The sequence below is a fragment of the Gadus morhua genome, chromosome 20 (genome assembly GCF_902167405.1).
Source record: "Gadus morhua chromosome 20, gadMor3.0, whole genome shotgun sequence".
In the NCBI taxonomy this organism is placed as follows: domain Eukaryota; kingdom Metazoa; phylum Chordata; class Actinopteri; order Gadiformes; family Gadidae; genus Gadus; species Gadus morhua.
Window position 1 is genome coordinate 6026909 of NC_044067.1, and position 17394 is coordinate 6044302.

A 17394-nucleotide genomic window follows, 5' to 3' on the forward strand; every position below is an offset into this window, starting at 1 on the left:
GTTCGGAGCCGTCGTCCAGGCCGGGGCCCCCATTAGGTTTGGCTCTGGGGGGAGCAGATACGTGCCTCTGAGACTGATAACAGGAGAGACCGACGAGAGATAACAGTCGGCCGGTTGACAAGCTCAAATATATTTATGAAACTGAATAGAGATATATCAGTTCAGGATGTATGACTATCATTATTATCTTCAATCCCCCAATTTCCACGGCTTATCTCTCCTCTTTCCCTTCCATTTGTCTGGCTGGTGCTGAAGTGCTTGTCTGTCACACGCACGTCCGTCCGTCCGTCTGTCCGGCGGCTCATCCTTCAGGTTGAGATACCGGGGGCTCCTAATTGGGCTGGGCGGTCGGGGCTTCCGGCGGGGATTGCGGCCATCGGTAAAAGCCTGTCGCTCGGGCGCGTTGTATCAGCACATCAAACGCATGGCAGGCTAGGATGGATCAAATGAAACAGGGGGACACAAAGGACAACGCTTAGGAAGTGGGTCGCCTTTCATGCACAAACAGGGACAGGCAGGGAGCTAAATGGAGGGCTCTGCTGTGTCTCCCCTCCTCCGTGTATCTTATGTTGTGTCCCATGTCATCATCTCCCTTCTTTGTTCACTTTTCCCTTTCTTGTTCTTTTTTCTTCTAGGATATTCCACTCTACTTGTGCCAGCTCTGTAATAAAGTCCACATGCGCCACAGCGCGCTTTGGCACATGCAAGGACATAAGCGCACACACACACAAAGACACACACACACAATTACACGCACATGGAAACATGCACAGACACACACAACCACAAACGCACACGCACACACACACACACACACACATGCGCACAAACACACAGAACCGCTTCAGACACCGGCAAGTTATTTGTGCCGAAGCCAGTCGAATGTTCTCATACTATCCAAGGTTCCCTCCTGGGCCTTTGTCTCAGTGCCCTGTCTCAGAGCCCTGTCTGTAGCTCCTGGCTTGGACCAGACTGTGTTAGAGCCATGAGTCTCCATCTCCTCTCTAAGACCACATCGTCTTAGAGTCTCTGCCTCAAACCCCTGTCCTAACTCTTCCGCCTTTGCGTCTCAGAGGTTCTGCCTGAGATCCCTCTCTCATTCCCCTGTCTAAGACCTCTTTCTCCAGAGCCTGCTGTCTCAGACCCCTGTCTCAGACCCCTGTCTCTAGCCCCTGCTGTCTCAGACACCTGTCTAAGACCCCTGTCTCTCGACCCTGCCGTCCCAGCTCCCTGTCCTTCGGAGACGACTACTAGAATGAGGGGAGTCACCCAGTCTCCACACTCCCCTGCTCCACATCTCATTCTGTAGCGGTGGGGAGACTATACAGTGAAATACGGTGGCAGTAGTTTTTCACTCTCCCTTTTTTTTTTTTATTACTTTCCACGATTACTCAGAGCATGGGGGGGGGGGGGGGGGTGGGGAGGAGGTGATGGCAGGGGGGCGGGGAGAGAGAATGGGGGGAAAAAGGTAAAGTGGATCGTAATGCACTGTATCAGTCATCTCGCCTGTGGAGGAGGAGAGGAGGCTGAGACAAAACAAGTCATTTCTCAAGGAATGTAGGCCGGACAAAGCACGGTGTACTCCTCAGTGTGTGTGCGGGTGTGCGTCCCAGCCGGCGGGTTCTTTGTAGTCGCACCTAAGATAAGATCCCTGGGGGTGCTGCAAGGGGTCGCAGGGTATCTCCTCCCCCTCTACCGGTGAGGTTCAGTCCATTACACCACCTCCTCAAACCCCACCTTAAAAGGAGAAGTGATGCAGACTCACGTCTCTGACTGTAGGATGTCCTCTAATGGTGCTTGATTGAAACGCATTAGCACGGTGAGTATTTCAACTGGCAGCCCTGTTGGATTGGCTGCCTTGCCCCCGGCTAACTGTTTTTCCATTTTCACCTCTCCTCAACACGCGTTAATTCCCTGACAGCGAAAACATGTTTTGCTTTATCTACCCTCAGGGACAGTGCTGATAGACAGCACGCTTCAGTGAAATATGTGTCGTTTATAGTTTATAGTTCATTAAACGATGCAGCACTTGAAAGGAGGTAATTCAAAAAAAAGAATAAATCAACATTATACCGGTAATGAGAAGTGTACTTGTGCAAACAGTTCGAACGAAGACAGATGTTGTTAGGCAGGCATCTGCCATATGGCTGCATGAACAATATCTGAAAGCGATGCAGGGTTTTATTAGGAAGTATTCACTGTTTTATCCACAAAGGGCAAATTTGTGTTGCTTTTGTTGTATGTCAGGGAATGTCATCACGTCAATGGTGTCTGGAGTAGGAAGAGTGTTATTGTAGAAGCCCTCTGTGTCTCTAGTCTGACTGAAGATACCCTTGCTGTGAAAAAGTGAGTTGTCATCGAATACTCAATCAGTTCCCCATAAATCTCTTTTCTCTCTCTATATCCTTTTTTGCTCTCTGTGTCTATATTTGTTTTACTCCCGTGTAATTCCTGTCACAGTATTTTGGCAGGGAGGGGTGTCATACCTTCCTCTCTCAACCCCCCTCCCCCCTACATGTTGGCACAGTGATCCATCACATCCCCTAGATAGCGTTGACTCAATTCATCTGTATTGTCAGTCTTTGTTGCACTACCCTGTCCATTCGTCTTGCAGGCTGGTAGGACGGGCCTGGTGATGGGCATGTGGCCCGGCACACCAGCACCAGCCGTCAGGGTTTAGATGGATAAGGTGAGATTGGGTCTTTATCGGATGCCCTTTTTCCAAGTTCAGTTCCCAACTTGAAGGAATGTCCATGTCCCCTTAAAGTTTTAAGCCACTCACAGAGTGGAACGTCCCAAATTTCACCTGTGTTGGCATATCTGTGTCTGTGTGTGTGTGTGTTTGTGTGTGTGTGTGTGTGTTTGTGTGTTTGTGTGTGTGTGTTGTTTGTGTGTGTGTGGTTGTGTGTGCGTCTGAGCGTGCATGCACTCGTGTGTGTGTGTGTGTGTGTATGTGTGTGTGTGATTTTGTGGCTCAGTGTGATTGACTTTGGGTGCACATTGTTATGCTCTTGTCCCCTGCATCAATTCCTCAGTGTGTTTGTGGTTTGGCAGCTTCCCCTGCTGCTCAGCCTTCAGCCATCCCACCCAACACCAACCCACCCACTGCCAACATCACCCACCGCCGCCACCCTTCACTTCACTAAAAACGGATGGTGATTCGCACTCCGGTCCAAAACACTGACTGGCTGGAAAGAAGCCGTACGTTTTCAAACTGTCACATTGGCAGTGACAGGATGCTGTTGTGATTTATGCATCGTATTCAGCCGTGCGCTGACACACACAAACACAGATACACACAGATACATAGACACACACACACACACACACACACACACACACACACAAACACACACACAAATCCATATCCACAAAATAACCGGTCAGCCACTGCCTGTCTGTGTGAAGGAATGTGTGTGTATGTTTCTGTGTGTGTGTTTGTCTGTGTTTGTGTGTGTGTGTGTTTTGGGCAGTGGGGAGGGGGGAGTTTGCGGCTGATGGCACGTACGTATGAGTGTGTATGTGTTTATGTGTATGAATGTGCTGTATGTACATGCATGTATACATGTGTGTGTGTGTGTGTGTGTGTGTGTGTGTGTGTGTGTGTGTGTGTGTTTAGGGGGCCTGCGGCTTTCGGCACGTACACATCCCTGTGTACGTGTTTATGGGTAAGTATGCACCACAAGTACATGCGTGCCTGCGTGCATGCATGCATATATCTGTGGTGTGTGTTTGGGTGTGTGTGTGCGTGCGTGTCCAGCGTGTGTGTGCCCCGTCCTCACCCCCTGCTCGTCATCCCTCCGGCTCCTGCCAGCCAACGCATTAATCCGTCCGCCCGGCGGCCACGCGGGGGCAAGAGAAAGGATGCAATAATCGTCCATCAAGGCCGGCTCAGGGGGCCCGGCGGCCCCTCATATTCATCCCCCTTTTATTGTTCCCCCCGTCCAGACAGTTGTGTTGGTGGCTGGGGGGGCGAGGGGATGCAGAGATTGGGGCTGAGAGAGGGGGGAGAGGCGGCGGCGGCGGTGGGGGGCGGGCGTAAAGCCACTTGTAAGCAGAGGGGAGATAAATGTCAGACAGTGAAAGACCGCTCGCTGTCAGCGAAGCCTCTTTAAGAGGGTAAACAAGCCCCCGGATCACGAGCCGTCGCGCCCCCAGTGTCCTCCCGTGTGCATCGCCGTGCCCGCTCTTAAACTCATTTTTACAGTTTTTTATGTTTTGCGGTATTTCTTGTGTTTCTTCTTTTTTTGGATATTTTTTTTGGACAAACTTTGGATGAGAATTGAAATTTATTATTTTGACGGGGAAATGTTTATGTCGCTGATTGTGTTGGGTGGGGGCGGGGGGGGGGGGGGGGGGGGGGGGGGGTTTGAATCCGAGTTATTTATCTTCAGCATAAATTGTTGGCTAACAGCCCCGCTGCTTATGTGGGGGTAATTTGATCTATCATCTGTCATCTCCCAACCAATATATAAACAGCGTTTATATGGTCTGCGCTGCATAATCTCCCTTCGCAGTCTAATTTTACCTCCTATTCTATCAAAGGATGTCCGTCACATTTCAAATGACATCATCTCGTGTTTTATTAGTGGTCTTCGCTTTGACAGGGTAGATATTACATCGATGTGACACGGGGCTTGCATTTTATTCACCGGCGTTATGAATCACATGTACCGGTCGACATTGAAAACGCCCCTAGGCTGTTCTTCATACTTTAATGACCTGTATGCCTGGAGACGTCAACCACCTCTGGCCAGTAAGTCTTGTTCTTCCAGCCAGTACTTTTCCAGCTTCCACGTGTTAACCTCCACAGTCTATCTCCCCCCTAGCTGACAGCTGTCCTGAACCCAACCACAATCCCCGGGCGGTGTGCGATGTGTGTGTTCCCTCCGTCTACAATGCGGTGTTTCAGAGCTGTGACTAAGCCATTATAATTGCTCCACTTTGTTAGGGATGTAGCTACGCAGGTGTGGCGACAAATTGGAAAGGTTGATTTCCAAATTTTTATAAGTGAAGCTAACAAGCTAGCCTAACCAATTAGCCACTGTGCTGTTAATGAATGGCTCAGTGAAGCCCAAAAACACCAAAAAAAGTGTAGCTGGGTTTTGATAAATCCTTGCTTCAGCCAATGAACTCTTCTGAAGCTGAACATGTATTTGGCACAGTGTGAGATGCCGGAAGGTAATCTGTATGGAAGTCTATTAGATAAAAAATATTAGCACACAGTATTTAAACCCTAAAAAAACACCAACAGTGGCTTGGACAACGGGTTAAGACACATTCATGTAAACACACAGCAAAAGTCATGTTGTGCACATAAACAGCTTCCCAGTTTGCGTGCCTGCATGTGTGTGGGTGTGTGTGCGTAAATGTCTGTGTGTATATGCCTTTGTGTGTGTGTGTTTTTGTCTGTTTGTGTTTGTGTGCGGGTGTTTGTGCATATGTTTGTCTGTGAGTGTGCATGCTCTCTTGCGTGCTTGCGTGCATGTGTGCTTGTGTGCGTGTGTGTCTTCCGGCGCACTTCTGAGCTCCAGGTCTCTGTGTGTGTTGCTGTCGTCTCCAGACGACAGGGGCATATGGGCCTGATCAATCCTACCGACACTCACATTTAGCTTCTGTACCGCAACCGCCACAGCTGTCCCACTCTCGGCTCCGTAACTCTCCCCTTCATGACGGCTTTACTTACACATCTGTTTCTGTATTCAGGTTGGTGTTCAAAAGGCACCTCAGACATACGAGTTGGTGTTTGAAACTAAGTCACTTGGATGGTTGTTTATAATTCCGTCAGGCTAGTACAGCAGGATGCATCATGGGACTTTGTGTCGGCGATACCCCGTCATATAGTAATTCGTTGAACTGTAAAATCCCAGCTGACTTCTCACAGTTCATTCCCATATTTGTGGGAATGAGGCCCAACGTATAATCAAAGAGTCGAAAATAACCTACTTTTCTGAACAGATAAACAAAAACAAGGACAAACCCCAGAAATTGTGGAAGGTTCTGAAAAATCTAGGATGCTTATCTAAGACAAAAAGCACTCCCAGTTCTTGTATTACTCTCTCATTGATGGAAATAGGTAAATAGGAAGGAGGATATTGCCAATCACTTTAACACTTATTTTACCTCAGTTGCCCATAAACTTGTGGAGAAGCCCAAGATTGTACTGGCCTGAACACGGTCAGGATTTTCATGCTAAGATAGGTGTGACTCCCAATAGTTTTTCCTTCAATCCTGTGTCGGTAGAAAAAATCGGCGACATGCTAAAGGGCCTTAACTCTGCCAAAGCCAAAGGGCTAGATAATATCTCAGCCAGGTTCTTGAAAGATGCAGCTGATCTCATCATGGCCCCTTTTATTGCTCATATTATTAATCTGTCTTTGGAGCAAGGCACTGTTACTGATGACATGAAACATTCTAAAGTCATCCCACTATTCAAGAAAGGTGATAGGTCTGATCCGGACAATTATCGAACAGTATCTATATTGAGTGTAGTGTCCAAGGTCCTGGAGAAAGTAGTTCATGAACAATTGTATCAATATGCTGTGCATGCCAAACTGTACCTAACTGACTTCATAAGGGTGACTTCAAATAGATGTCGGCAAACTGGTAACTGGTAACTTGTGGAGTCCCACAAGGGAGCGTCTTAGGGCCATTACTGTTTTTAATCAATGGCATGAAGTCCGCCTGCGATGAGAACTTGTTTTTATATGCTGATGATTCAGCTTTTATAGCCTCCAACAAAAATGAGCTTGAGCTGCATGCCATTTTGCAGGATGTATTGTATTGTAAGAGGAATTCAGTAAGATCAGGGTCTGGCTATTAGACAATAAATTGTCTCTTCATGTGGCCAAAACTGAATTCATAGTGTTTGGCTCTAAGCCAAGACTGCACAAGAAAGAGTTGTCCAGTATCAGCCTTGGTGGGCAGCTCTTCCCTGCCAAGCCCTCAGTGACCTATTTAGGATACTGTTTAGACAGCAACCTAGATGCGGGGAGCATTGCTTCAAAGGTCATGAGCAAGGTAAATGGCCGATCCAGATTCCTAGCTAGGAAAGCTCCATTTGTTGATGCAGTTAGCCTCAGACTGCTAGCTAATTCACTTGTTTTATGTTGCTTTGATTACGGCCTTGGCACATGGTATGATTGTCTTACTAAGGCCCTAAAAGACGAACTGCAGGTTTCTCAGAATAGGTTAGTCAGGGTAGTGCTGGGGCTCACATCAAGGGATCATGTGGGTAAGCTCCAGTTCCAACAGCTGGGCTGGCTCCCCCTGGAGGCTAGGGCAGTTCAGCTCCAGCTCGGGGTGGTCCATAATGTTTGCCATCACAAGTCACCGGCATACCTTAAAAAACACTTCATAAGGAGTAGGGATGCCCATGCTTACTACACCAGAGCTACCTTTGGAAATTAACTATCATTGTTTCAGAAAAAAGGTAAAATCCTGGCTCATGGTGAATTTAAATCCCTAGAGACACTAACATGTCTTCCTCCATGTGAGTTGTTGTCTGTTGGTTTTTGTCTATGTATGCACTTTGCACTTTAATACAGAAAGTAAGGGTTAGGGAAGACTATTTTATGTTAAGCCTCTCATAGTCTATTTCTTTTTATGATGTTCAATTTTTTGTTTAATGTGGATACATGTCCTGTCTTGTAACATCAGGGACCATAATGGAAATAAGTGCTTGCACTTTGTCATGTTTTTCTTCTCTCCCTTGGATATGTCTTTATTCCAAATAAATCAAATCAAATCAAATCAACAACTTGGTGTTTGAAGCTAAATCCAGTCGCTTAGATGGTTCTGTCTAATTATGTCAGGCTAGTACATCAGGATGCGTCATGAGATTTTGTGTTGGCCATTCTGCGTCATAGAGTAATTTGTAGCACGGTCAAATCAATGTCAACATACCGTAACCTAGGTTAATTGCCACGTCTCACATGGGAAACGCTGTGGCTGTTTCAAACACGTCTCCCCATGATGACAAATCATTTCATGATGGCTTGCTATACTATGACCCCAAAATGTTGCTCCTAAGATGATTATTGCCCCTCCAATGCTCCGATGTTTCCAAAATAGATGTACAAGTCCTATTAGATCACTATATTAGATCAAGTGGTCAGATGTTGTTAGATCTTGCCAACAAAACAGCACTGTGCAACAGTGATTGGTCTCATTTACTGTTGCACGGAGACACAGTACTCAGTACTGATGTTTCTGTACTGCAGAAACATCTCCTGAGACCGGTAGTACCACGAGAGTTCAAGGTGGGGTTGACTATAATGAACAGCTATAGCGCAGGTTGTTTTGGTAGACTATCACCTTTACGTAAGTATCATGTAATTACTTAATAAATGTTGTATTTATGTAAGCAGGATAGATAAATACTAGAATAGGAGAATGTTTTTGTAGCCATTACGGAGCTGGTACTTCCCCCTCTTTATATAGAAGACCGTTTGCAATCATTGCAGTGTACCTTTACCATACCTAGAGGAAAGTAGAACATATTATGAGTGTATTGCATAAGCTTTCCCTTTATGCAAAATGGCCGCTCAACGGAGCGTTCCGTATGCAACATATCAAAGTGTTTAAAGGAAACCGAATGAGTGCTCAGACCGCGCTGCTATTGTTCGCTACACGGATCTCCTTAGTTCTCTGAGCGCTCTTCTCCCTCCCTCGTGGTGGAATCTGTGTAATGGAATGCACTTGAGACGGTATCAGCCATTGTTTGAGAGAATGTGCCGTTTTATTTAGCACTTAAGAAACCACCCCCTACCTTCTGCACCTTTGAAATTGTGATTTGCGAGAGGGAGTGTCTCCCAATAATGTAATCTGAGACCTCTTAGTCTGCCCTGGACTGGCTGTCAGGTTCAATTAGGTTCAGAGTGGGCATCGCTGCGCAGCATCTCTGCAGGGAGATGATTCTGCGCGGTGCAGTGGAGGCACGCTGGGACTGTCTGCAGGTCACAAGGAACTACTGACTCAATGAGACATAATGGGACACAACCCAGAAAGACACAACGCAACAATGCACGACGCATCACAGCAGTGGACCTCAAAATGACAGTACACAACACAACATAGGAATATACCTCCAAAAAAACTACCTGCACAACTCTCAACACTACTCTGTGTTAAAAACACAACGTAACACAAAACGACAGTACGCAACACAATACGAACCCACATCACAGTACACACACAAACCCAACACAACTGCATACAACAAAGCAAAACATAGCACCAAGTAACATAACGCAAAAGATCCCAACACTGTACAACACAACCTGACAAAGCGGTACGACACAACAGAACTGAACAAAACACCACCACCTCGCACCTCTCAAGACTACCAACACAACACACAAATGTGGTCGATCGTGACTGCATGCGACTCAACCATATCACCCTCTTGTGTGTCATACATACACATTGTTGTTTCTTGACCTTACGGCTATACACTTCCCTGGACTCACAGTAGAACTCTGAAACACTAATCACCGATCACAATGGCGGCGGCACGGCGAATCACCATCTCCGCCTCACTCTCCTCTCTCTTTTCCCTTCTCCGGCAGCTCTCAGCCCGTGGATCTCGTTTTTTTCCTACCTCGGTGTGAGAGACTACTCCCAGCTGACCCTTGACCTGACGAGGAATGAGCTGATCTTGGGCGCCAGGTAGGATGACGCGGGCGCTCATTGAGCCCCCCCTGTTAGCCCTTGTTCCGTCGTCCACAAAGACGAGAACCCGATAGCCCCTCTCTGAGTCACTGTGCCACAATGCTCGCTTCAGGTAATGATGGCATTTTAAGTAGCCCATTGAGTCTTTGTTGGACGGAGCCAAGTGTCAGATCTGCTGGGAAGGAGGAAGAGAGGCAGAGGGAGGTTGAGGGTGATTGAAATGGAGGACGATAGAGAATAAAAGGGAATTTGTGTGAGTGTGTGTGTGCGTGTGTGTGTGTGTGTGTGTGTGCGTGTGTGTGTGTGTGTGTGTGTGTGTGTGTGTGTGTGTGTGTGTGCGTGTGTGTGTGTGTGTGTGTGTGTGTGTGTGTGTGTGTGTGTTTAAGTGTGTGAGGGTATGTGTGTGCATATGTGCGTGTGGCATCCAGGGAAAAGTAATTTAAAAGCCCAAACTCACACACACCCAGACCAAATCAGAATCGATGACTCAGACTTATACTTAAATATAATGTGTTTCAATCTTGATGACAGCGGTGACTCACTTGTACTGACTAACTCTCATTATCCTCGAAGAAAAATGTTTTGTTCTTTTTTGTTTTACTGCTCTGTCTAATTCCATATTGTATTGCGTTTGCACTGATTCATACATCCCTATTTTTATACCTTCTCTGTTTGCTGTAGAAACTACCTCTTCCGACTGGACCTGGGTAACATGTCATTAATACAGGTATGGGCCCATTTTCTACTTATGATCCTCAGCCCTGCAAGTCTCTTCCACTCTATTCCTATCTCTCTCTCTCCCTCTCTCTGTCTCTCACCGTGTCTCTCTCTGTTTCTCTCTATCTCTCACTCATCATTATGTATCGCCTCTCACTCTGCTGTGAGGATGTTTCTCTCTAGTGTCTGAGTGACTTTCCTCAGACACCAGAGAGACTTTCCTCAGACACTCTTCATCCTCCTCCACCACCTCCTCCCATCCCCTCGCCCTCCTACCGTCTGTCGTCATGTGGTCCAGTGAGACACGTCTCCTGGCCTGCTCTGTTCTTTGATGTCGTCATTGGCATGGGGACACATTCAGTGCTGCGATACCTCTGAGGGGGTGGAGGTGGTGCATATTTTTGCAAAAGAGTGTATGCGTGTGTGTGTGTGTGTGTGTGTGTGTGTGTGTGTGTGCGTGTGTGTGTGTGTGTGTGCGTGTGTGTCTGTGTGTCTGTCAGTGTGTGTGTGTGTGTCAGTGTGTGTGTGTGTGTGTGTGTCTAAGTGTCTGTCAGTGTGTGTGTGTGTGTGTGTGTTTGTGTCAGTTTGTGTGTGTCTGTCTGTGTGTGTCTGTGTGTGTGTGTCTTTCTGTGTGTGTCTTTGTGTGTGTGTGCAGGTGGGTGCTTGCGTCGGTCTGCCTATGTTTAGCTCAACAATGTGAGGGACACTCCTCAGTTGTCCTGGAGCAGAATGAGTTGTGGTTGCGTTGGGCTCCGGGCCCCTCCACGATGAATTGCTCTGGGAGGACTATAAAGCATATATCATCATAGTGGGCTGGTACTCTGATCCATAAGAAGAGCAGCTACAAGGGCCCTGTTTACACGAGAGAAACATCTAGAACTTCCACAAGCGTTTTGGAATTTCTTTTTGAAACACTGCTTCACAGCGCTCACGAGCCCGGTGTCCGACCGTTAGCACGTAGGGGAGGTTTACCAGAGATCCCCGCTTTGCATGCACACGCACACACAGGTTTCAGATCTAATAATAATAAAATAATAATACATTTAATTTAGAGGCGCCTTTCAAGACACCCAAGGTCACCTTACAGAGCATATAGTCATCATACATTATTTAAAAAAAAACAAGACATTGTGTAAAAATAAATAAACATAAGCAATAAGAAATAAATAAAACAAAAACAAGACAAGATCTGTACCACATCAGTGCTTTACACAACCTCACTGAATCGGCGGATAGGTAGCAACCGGGATGTACCAGTTTACAAAGCTATGGGCGATGCCATGACTCACGGTTAATGACAAAGATGCAAGGTCAGAAGGAAGGTCCGGTAGAATCATAAGACAGGTGGGCACAGGGCGCCGATGTTTCAGACAAATGTGCACATTTACGCCCAAGCGCTTCGTATTGGTCGACGACTCGTGTCGTCGGAGCATGTGACTTGACAGCGCCTCTGTTAGAGATCAGGTCAAGAAGACAACCTCTCTCTTGTCAATCTGGACTGACTGAAGATTAACCTCAGGAGGTGGTTTTGATTGAACGATTGCCTGCATCTCTTGTACAGCGTTTCCTGTTTGGACAGAGAAAATGTCAGTCTTTGATTTGCTAGCCATAGCCTGTTTTGAAGAGAGACATAGAGCCGGAGAGATTAGACCGGTCTTGTATGTCCGTAGCTTCTATATGCATGGTTATATATGTTACAGTTTTTGTTTAATACTCGCTGTACACTTTTGTTTGACAAATATAATTGGCGGTTTATGTTTCAAGTTCATGCAGAGTTGACTGCATGAATCTAGTAGAGTATATAAATGTATTGAGACACTTTTATTTGTTTTTGTTATGATGTGAGCTGCGTAAATGTACCAGGCTTTGAAAAAATAATTTACCATTGGGTAAATAGCTGTACAAATTTTCTGAAAAGGTCTCCAAGGCCATATTTTAAAACAAGACAATTTGATTTGCTCCGTGTTCATGAAAACAGAATATAAACAAAGTGCTGGCCAAGTTTAAAGTCCTCATCTTTAAACAGAGCTGACTTACTACCAATGAGCACAGGGGGAGTAATCCCTGCCCAATTACCAGAGGCACGGAAACAACCCACGGATATAATGTCACCGACTTTTCCAGAACATGACAATATCATATATATATTTTTAAGGAACAACGTGGCTGCCAATGTCTGTCAACACATTTACTGTCTTCCTTGCCTCTGGGCTGTTCTTCTCCATCGCAGGATTTGAGAGGAACACTTTGAGCGATGTAAAAGCTTTTTACACTCCTCTGCTTTTTGCCAAATTGTGTTTCATGCCGGGACCAATGATGCATAAATAACGTTTACAAGATGTTGGGTGTGTTTGTGTATGAGTGTGTTGGTGGGTGTGTTAGAGAGTCTTTGTGTGTGTTTGTGGGTATGTGTCTGTGTGTCTGTGTGTGTGTTTGTGAATGCAAGTGTGCATGAGTGTGTGTCCGTGTGGGTGTGCATGCTTGTGTGCGTGAGTGTGACTGTGTGTCTGTGTGTGGGTTTAAACGTTCTTGCATGCATGTTTGTGTGTGTGTTCATTTTTGAGCCGCCTGTAGCCATGCCTAGTAACTGTCTTAAGAGAGACAGTGCTTATGGAGCAGCCGACAGCCAATAGCTCTGGGGAAGGAGGAAGGGTTGCCACAGCCTTGCATCAGTCAACATAAATGACAAGCTCTCTGTTTCAGAAGTTTAAGACACTTCTCTCGTTGAAGGAAACTGGAATGTACTTTTTTTTTTTATCCCCGTCAGCTAAAATTTCCTCTAGAGCGGGGATGTTTAAATCCCAGCATTGCATCACAGCACGACATTGCAACCGCAAATTATTGATAACGCGGTTATGGTTCCTTGTTCAAGCATCCGACTACTTTAGCCGCCGGAAAACAAGTGGTGGACGATCGATCCCGCGTGAGCTCTGCTCCGTTCTGCTGCTTTACGTGGAATCGTGTCATATCACACACACATGTCATTTCCCCTCTAATTCAATTGTGTGTAAACGTGCGCGCCAGCTACCGTGCACGCTCCCCGGCAGGGGGAAAGGGATTCAGCCCCACTTTTAGGCCCCCGACCAGAAAAACGGGACCATTTTTATGCTTCAAATGGTCTCAGGGACATTGTGCCTTCTAACCTCCATTCCACAGCCAAATTGAGTTTATTCAGTGTAACGCGGTAGAGGGTGGAGTGGACCGGCCTGCTATATGTGCTCTACTGTGTTAGGGAGAATTACCTTGACCTGTTGTTGATTCGATTCCACATGATCTATTTTGGTGGCTAATACCATTTCTCTTTACCTCTATATACTGTTGCACAGGCAGAAGTGACCTAGAAAGGACGGCGGGAGCTAAAAGACTAACACTATGGTTGCAGTCCAAACCACTCCTACCGGTCTGCGATGCTAGGCCCACAACCGCAACCCTCAAGTTATTTTGAGTTTTACGCTCTCAGCGCACACAAATAATAATAATAATATTTAGTTGTGTTTAACGACATATTCTCTTGTCATACATAGTTTCATTCACAAGGACTCCGGGGCCTTAATTCATGCTGCTTCTTCGATTTATTTAGTTTTGTATTCTCAGTTGTTGTTTTAACTCGTAACATTTTCGCTGACCTATTTCTATCATAAAGTGCTGACAAGTTCGCTTTTCCTCCCCGATCGGCATTTTTCCGAGCACTTCAGTTTGAATTTAGATCTTTCCTCCTTGACATTTCTTCTTTTTTTACACACAGTATTTATTTTTCGCAAAGATTAATTCGCCATGCAGCATGAGGCAGAGCTGTAAAATATCCAACGGGATATAGCCCGCTGTGCAGTGCCGATAGATGGACCGATTCTAGCTCCAACTGCCAAGCCTGTCCCACACACACACAAACACACACACACACTCACACACACACACACACACACACACACACACACACACACACACACACACACACACACACACACACACACACACACACACATACACACACACATACACACACACACACACAAACACACACAAGCACACACACACACACAAAAACAAACAAAACACACAAACACACACACACGCACACAGACACACATACACACACACACACACACACACACACACACACACACACACACACACACACACACACAACACACACACAGACACAAACACACACAGACACACACACAAAAACAAACACACACACACACACACACACACACACACACACAAACAGACACACAGACACAAAACGCACACACAAAAACACACACAGATACACACAGACACACACACACACGCATCTGGCATCCTCGCGGAACCAAATCCCATCGCCCGTTGAAGGCACCCCACCCGCCTCTCTGGGGCTCCGCATAAAACACAACATGTGTACAGCTGCCACCAGTGTGTCGCCGGCAATATCAATACGGCCTTTGTCTGCCTGTCCTACTTGTCTTGTTTATGGAACCAGAGACACGCTGTCGTGGTTCCGTCGTCTATTGTTCCCCGCTCGGAGCGCGTGCTTCTCCGGAGCTTCCACGGTGAGGAACTCCTTCTCTCCCGTTACAGAACGGAGAAAGAAGGAAAAAAAAGGAAAAACACTGCCACCTTTGTATTTGTCTTTTTGTTTCATGTCATGTGTGGCGTTTGGCGTGAGCGAGATTGCGTTGGAAGTGCGGTTTGTGTTGTGTGTTGTGTGTTGTTTTTGTTTTATGTGTGTTCTTTTATTTGAAGGCGCTTCTACACTCTGGCGAAAAAACAAACAAAGAAATAAATCAAATACATTACTAAGTATATTACATAAAGAAAATACACAAAGACCAGAATGAAACCGTGACAGACTAGCAGACAGAGACCTAGAGGCACACACGCACACGCACACACGCACACACACACACACACACACACACACACACACACACACACACACACACACACACACACACACACACACACACACACACACTTGCCCTCTGGTCATCCTGTAACCCTGAGTAATGAAAGGAAAATATTCAGGTCGCTGCAGAGATGTTACTGTCCACCTACTGGACGGAATCGAATGAGCAGGTTAGCTTTGGGAGTCGAGTCGTAAGCCGGGCGGTGAGAGACAGCGAGTGAACAGCGAGAAAAAAGTACATCATCTCATTGTTCATCTCACTTCAGCCGCCCAGCGAGACACACTTAAAACGCCTCCTCTATTGCAACTCTAGATCTGAAATAGCAAATTGTCCTCCTGTCAAAACAGCATCTTGTTCAGTACGCGCGGTGCTAAACCCAGAACCCGGAGCCGGCCCCTCTGTTGTCGGGGCCCCAGCTGAACAGGGGCCCGCTGAGGGCCTCCAGCGCTCCGCTGTTCTCAGGCTCCACCAACAAGTTGACCTTTGGAATGGAGCCCGTGACCCCTACACCTGGGTCTTCCTCTCCCTCAGCGCAGGAACAACAGGGGAGGCGCTGGCTGTACTTACAGGGAGGTGTGTGTGGTGGGAGGGACGGAATGGAAATTCACAGCTTGAAGCATACTTTTTAAAATTGGCCTCGCTGATAAAAAAAAAAAATGAAGCAAAAGAAGCAAACCCCTCCAGGCTCGGCCGTACTCTGCTTCTGGCTTTGGACGTCGTTCCACTGCTCTGCTCCACATTCAGCCTGTCGTGGGATGATGGGCTAGCCTGTGCTGCTCCACAAGTAGGGCGTCATCAGCCCAGCTCTAACCAGACACCCCAAACACACACACACACACACACACACACACACTGTGGCTGTCACCAGCCCGACCACCATATGCAGGCAGGCTGGAGCATGCGCACACACACCCACACACATGCACGCATGCACACACATGCACAGACACGACCACATGCACACACACACACACACACGCACGCGCGCGTGCGCAAACGCACACACGCATGCAAACGCACCCAAACACACACACACACACACACAAACATACGCATGCACAAAAATATATATGCATATATATATATATATATATATATATATATATATATATCAACTCACACACACAAACCCACTAACACAAAATCACACACTTTTAAACCAGCATGCATAAACACATACACAAACACACACACAAACACACACACACACAGACACACACACACACACTCAGCCACTCACCACTCGCGCACGTTACGCACACATAAACACACACCATGTTTGTTTTGCCGTCCAGAGGGCTGTCCATGACAGGGCCAAATTAACACTGCGGCCCAGATTGCGGGCCAGCCAAAACAAGCTGTGTTGTGTGGTGGGAGACAGCGATGAATGGCCACACAGGCCTCTTCTTTTAGCTCACTCTAAAAATGGCAGTTTGGGTGTGAGCGCGTGGGCGCGCGCGTGCGTGTCTCTTTTCAGAAGGGCCCAAGATGGATCGCAGGCCGGCACGGTCGCACGTATTGTAATACATCATGGAGACGGAATACATGAACACCAGTGCTGTTTTGTGGATCCCTCCCCTCCGTCCACAAATCAATGGAAGCAAGATAATGCAATTAAGAAAAAGCACGCAAGCACCACCCGCAGCACAAACAAACTACTTAGGATCAGACAAGACACTTGATTTATCCCGGACAGGAAATTCAGGGAAATGTGTTTGTTATTTGTGTGTTAATTAATAATCAAAATTCATCGACATTGGACTGGTTTATGCAGTTTATCATGTTTAACGAATCAGGACCACATTGCCAGCCTTAGCAATACGATTGTATATAACAATATAGCTACGGCACTATAGCTTTAACAATTCATGGATTCCAGTACATACCGCTTCAACAAATGCAATTTTCTCCTGCTCTTTGCGTGCAACACATTGTCTGTGTTTGTGCTTTGCTGAGCACGGCAGTCTGTACCTAAGATACCCAGGGTTTAACGCGTGTTTCCGTCACGCCTTTGGCCTGCTTTTCTGTTTGTCGGAATTATGGGGAGCTTTGTTCGAGATTGATTATTATGCGTATTTGCTGAGTGAGTACAGAGTTTTGTAACCAAGACGTC

The 17394-nt window shown here is 46.6% G+C and overlaps 1 long non-coding RNA gene across 4 annotated transcripts in view; it reads left to right on the forward strand.

Moving 5' to 3' along the window:
• The window catches only part of LOC115533393 (uncharacterized), a 65830-nt gene extending 54995 nt beyond the window's left edge, over positions 1–10835 (forward strand). Inside the window, exons 5-6 of one of the 4 annotated variants that reach the window (XR_003974186.1) lie at positions 9570–9669; positions 10354–10835. This is a non-coding gene — a long non-coding RNA (uncharacterized LOC115533393). The remainder of the gene's footprint in view (positions 1–9569; positions 9670–10353) is intronic. The other 3 variants (XR_003974187.1, XR_003974184.1, XR_003974185.1) reach the window with 3 other exon arrangements.
• The last annotated feature ends 6559 nt before the right edge of the window (positions 10836–17394 follow it).